The following is a 5,699-nucleotide window of genomic DNA, read 5'->3' as shown; positions in this document are numbered from 1 at the left end:
TCTTCCAACTTTCTTCCCTCCCTCCCGTCTCTCTTCCCCACCCTTCCCTCCCCCTCCCGTCTTTCTTCCCCACCCTTCCCTCCCCTCCCTGTCTCTTCCCCACCCTTCCTCCCCCTCCGTTCTCTCATTCCCCACCCTTCCCTCCCCTCCCGTCTTCTTCCCCACCCTTCCCTCCCCCTTCCCGTCTCTCTTCCCCACCTCTTCCCTCCCCTCCCGCTCTCTCTCCCCCACCTTCCCTCCCCCTCCCGCTATCTTCCCCCACCTTCCTCCTCCCCTTCCGCTCTCTCTTCCCCACCCTTTTCTCCCCCTTCCCGTCTCTCTCCCCCACCCTTCCTCCCTGCCGTCTCTCTCCCCACCCTTCCTTCCCCTCCCGTCTTTCTTCCAACCCTTTCCTCCCCTTCCCGTATCTCTCACCCACCCTTCCTCCTCTTTCGCGTTCTCTCTCCCCCACCCTTTCCCTCCCCTCTTCAGTCTTTCTTCCAACTCTTTCCCCCCTTCCCGTCTCTCTCCCCCACCTTCCCTCCCCCTCCCGTCTTTCTTCAACCATTTCTCCCCTTCCCGTAGCTCTCACCCACTCCTTTTCCCTCCCCCTTCCTGTCTCTCTTCCCCACCCTTCCTCCCCCTTCCGTCTCTCTCCCCACCCTTCCTCCCCCTCACCGTCTTCTTTCCAACCCTTTCCTCCCCTTCCCGTATCTCTCACCCACCCTTCCCTCCCCCTTCCGTCTCTCTCCCACCTTCTCCTCCCCTTCAGCTCTTCTTCCAACCCTTTCGTTCCCCTTCCCGTCTCTCTCCCCACCCTTCCTTCCCCTCCCGTCTTTCTTCCCACCCTTTTCCTCCCCTTCCCGTATCTCTCACCCACCCTGCCTCCCCTACTCCGTCTCTCTCCCCACCCTTGCCCTCCCCCTCCCGTTTCTTTCTTCCAACCCTTTCCTCCCCTTCCCGTATCTCTCACCACCTGTTCCCTCCCCCTTCCTCCGTTCTCTCTCCCCCACCCTTCCCTCCCCCTCGGTTCTTTCTTCCACTCTTTCCTCCCCTTCCCCGCGTATCTCTCATCCACCCTTCCCTCCCCCTTCCGTCTCTCTCCCCCACCCTTCCCTCCCCCATCCCGTCTTCTTCAACTCTTTCCTCCCCTTCCGCGTATCTTCTCACCCACCCTTCCCTCCTCTTCGCGTCTCTCTCCCCCACCCTTTCGCTCGTTTACCCCCTTCAGTCTTTCGATACCAACCGGCTTAATCATCCCACCTCCGCGTTATAACATCTCTTACAACGACACCCATGTTCTTCCTCCCCCTTTGTAAAACATCCTAGACTGTTTTTCTCATTTCCACACACCGCCTTTCGCCTCTCCGCGCTCCTGTTGTTAAACTTTATTCGATCGTTATCACCAACACCAGAATAAAGGCCATCTATTTCTCGTAAACCCTCCCCTTCCTTCGACCAGTTTACTACAAGATCTCTCTACACCACCTTCCGGTTCCTTAAGTAATAATAATACGTTTACACAGCTCAGACACGGTAGTGTTAAAACCCCGACAATCTCATGTCTATTACACACATGCGGTCCCCTAAGTTAGAGAGAGAGAGAGAGAGAGAGAGAGAGAGAGAGAGAGAGAGAGAGAGAAAAAGAGAGGACGAGAGACAGTCATACCGTGATAATGTGTGTATGCGAGATTTGGTGATTGAACGCGAAAGCTGAAGCGATATAGAGAGGCAGAGAACTCCACCGATCGTTCTCGCAACAATTGTATGTAGCTGCTAGAGCTCGACACGTATTCCCCAGCGATAGCCTCAGCGTCCGGTGCAATCCGTGCGTTCACTGTCTGTTTTATTTCACTGTGGCGCTGGCAGTGATAGGGGCGAAGCAGGTGGTCACCTCAACGTCGATCGTAACGCAGCCGTATTAAATTACGCTGCTTTTTTTCATCGATCGTTTATTTATTTCGTGAAATTATAGTTTAATGAAACGCGTGGCAAGCAGAGTATTGCTAACACGGCGTCAACCATTTTCACCGAAGCTAAGCGAGTAATAGAATCACACTCCGTAGTATCATAGATACAGAATAGAAGCGAGAGCATAGATATAGAATATAGAATATCTCTATTATATATCTATGGTAGTACTGCCACATTGCAATTTGTTGTCAGTGGCTGCATGTGCCAATCATTGTTCCAGCTCTTCCGTATTTAGGATATCGGGTCATATAGCTTAAAATTAACTGTAAAATGTAAGTGAAGTCTATTCAATCACAAGGCTAGTTGGTGAAACATGCCACCGGTTAAAACATGCCCGTCACAAGAGATTATTCGTGCTGCTATCATTAAACCGTGAACTGGTATTGCCGTGGATATATTTATAGGTGTAACTATTACGCTATAACCACGCATAGCATGGTCATGATCATACACAACTACGTCACTTTTATCTTACGACAAACAGTTTCGGTAAACGGGCGCGCTTTGTTTTCACATTTTTTGACTTTTTAATTCAAACTGTATCGCAGAAACGGTAATAACTTCACAGTAATTTCTCCCTACTCTTTAATATTGCAACGTTTCCGTTGAAAGCGGCACAATCACTGTGTTTCTACTGTAGTCGATCAACAATCTAAACAGTTTATAATTGATCAATCCGTCAAAACCAGATAGCCACGCCCATTTGAGTATTGCTCACCAGGGAGGGCGGTCAAGTTGAACCAGTCTATTCGTTTTTTTTTCATGCATTCACTTCAAACTGTCGATTTTGCGGGACTTCGGTACTAAGTAGCCTCTTTAGAACGCCACTGTCGCTACACTAATCACTACCTGTCACTCCTGCTAGGATGATGGCTTGTTTTATCGTCTACGTTGGTTTATCGTTTGGGTCAGTTTGTCCGTTCGTAGACATTCGATATATTTCGATATGTTTCGATATGTTTCTGTGTATAGGAGTTCCTGTCACAGCGGAGTACGTACGCTCTGTCACAGGCAACGCGACGGTGAAATACTGCGGCAGACACAAACAGGACGAGTGCATGAAGCGCATAGATGCTACTGATGACGTCACGAATCTAGAGGGCGCTGCCGCCGCCGCTTCGCAGCGTGACGATTGTTCGTGTCCGCCCCCATGTAGCGAACACATGTATTTCGTAAATCAAAGGTATCGTTATGACCTTTATAGCACTCAAAGCATTACACAGTATCGAGATAAAAATAATAAACCAGCGCCCACGCAGAGTCCCACTAAAATCCTCTACTCCATGGCTATACTCCATGGCTGTCCTTATTCCATCGTATCTAAATGAAAAATATTAACTAGCGAGTCCACTTCAAAACTTTAATGGATGTCCTTATTGCGGAATGTCCACTCAAAAGAGAATCACTAAATATAACATTGAAATTAATTATAAAAACCATGTGTTTCATTATCATCAGCTTTTCCACGACGTTTTTAACGTATTTAAAGATGTCTTCGTCTGGATCGTTCCTATCAGAAAACGTGCGGAGATACTAACTCTTCACCTATTTCTGTCTAATTTTCCCCAATCATAATATGCCCTGCTATGGTGCTAGACTTACTACTTGTCAATGTACTACGAATAAAAGAACCGATCCAGGAATCCACATAACCAGTCGACGACAACTATCGTATCGGGTTGCAAGTCGCACCGCACCTTTAACTTTTAGTTGAAAAGTAACCAACATCGTTATTAAGATTCGTTATTAAATATATATTAATAAAAAAACGATTATTGTTAACGATTTACATCAACTTTCTGTCAATCTCTCCATCCGTTAAGATCATGACCTTCATCATTTTCCCGTAGGTCGTCCGGCGGCGTCCTCGCGTCCGACGATGACGTCACGACAATATGGCTGCACTGGTTGAAGAGCAATGCGGCGCTGCGGGCGGGCACGACGTGGTCCGACTGGCACCACAAGGACGACGAGTACGCCGAGCCACTCGGCTTTGTCTTCGGTCCGTACAACGAGCTGGACACGGTCAGCGTAGGTTCTGCTGCTGCTGCTGCTGCTGCTGCTGCTGCTGCTGCTGCTGCTGCGCGCCGCTAACACGCCAGGCCTCTGATGTTCCCACCAATCCCGTACATCGTGAGAAGCTTCTAGTGGTTGAATCCCGTCACCGTTATAGTGTTGTTCCTGGCATCCATCCACACGCTAGTGCGTAGATTCATTCTACTCTCTGTAGCCAAACCATTGTCTGAGAGTCGTTTAAATTAAAATGGAATGAGACTGGTGCGTAGTATTATTGCGAAGTGACTAAACTATAGTGTACTACCAATTACTAAGTACAACTGATAACACAAGTGCAAGTGCAAGTGTAACGTATACATATGAGTGATGCTACTACTATAACTGAGTGAAACCAGTGGTACTGCAACACTAGATTCACGCGCTCTCTATATCTAAACTAGAGTCTGAGCGTACTGTGAGCGATTGGATTGGAACACTATCTAGTGCATAGACGTCGTGTATAGAGACGATTTCCCAATTCCATTGCAATATGATATCAAGAGCGTATAAAGAAGACTTCTTAATACGTTCTTGATGATATTCGTATCAAGCTTTACAGTGGCGATACAACCTACGACACAGATATGCGAAAGCGGGATACGGTCTAACGTAAATCCCGAGTTCTTGATTCTTTACACCGAGTTATTTCTCAAGGACCGAATGTGTATCGATGTTTTCGACTGAGGAGGTAACAAGAGCGGCAAAGAGGCGATCCCTATCATCGGAACCACTTCATGAATCGCACCCCGTATTATGTTCCACTCGATAATCTCCAGAAACAGTATTGCGGTGTAGGTGCAAGCCGGACTCTCCTCATCACGAGAACACCAACGTTAAGAGAAGACAGCCCAGAAAGGTTACTTTCTCATGCGGGGAGTGAGAGAGTGAGTGAGTGGTTTTACCGGTGCAACTCGCGAACGGCATTTTGGCACCGTGTCTTTGCAGCGCGTAGCAGTGCGACTGCCAACCGAGAGCGGATCCCCGTTCACGAGTCCATTCTATACTCGTGACGATCACATTCGATAGGTTTACCCGACATCATCTACAGTTGAAAACGTAAAATATAAACAAAGACAAGATGGCAGAGACGGCAGAAGAGCAGCGTTTCTCCTTCCGGGCGAATATGAAGGAGAGGATATCGTATCTGAGTATCCACGGACTTAGTAAGGTGAGGACGAGCCCATGAGACATCTTATAGCCGTAGAAAAATTGTTATCTCCATCTATATTAAGTAAGAAAAATTATTCGGATTTTGCATCTGCATGAGACACAAAAGCCTGCGGTGAAGCCAACCTACAAAGGATGGTCAAAAATTAAAGTGGTTATAAAGATGCGTCATCCGCATTATTTTTCGTTTGCGTAGACGCAGGACCCGGGTTATTTGACCACATGTAGACACGTGACCCGGGTTATTTGACCACATGTAGACACGTGACCCGGGTTATTTGACCACACGTAGACACGTGACCCGGGTTATTTGACCACATGTAGACACGTGACCCGGGTTATTTGACCACATGTAGACACGTGACCCGGGTTATTTGACCACATGTAGACACGTGACCCGGGTTATTTTTTCTCGTGAAAATACGGTTATTGCTTGCATCTGCAACATCCTGGCATCATCCGATGTAAGTCATCCGTGTTTCACAGGTTGCGCTCGTTATAATCTGTCTATTCCTAATAATAGA

Source organism: Priapulus caudatus, unplaced genomic scaffold (assembly GCF_000485595.1).
Source record: "Priapulus caudatus unplaced genomic scaffold, Priapulus_caudatus-5.0.1 Scaffold373, whole genome shotgun sequence".
NCBI classification, from domain to species: Eukaryota; Metazoa; Priapulida; class Priapulimorpha; order Priapulimorphida; family Priapulidae; genus Priapulus; species Priapulus caudatus.
This window is presented reverse-complemented; position numbering follows the sequence as displayed.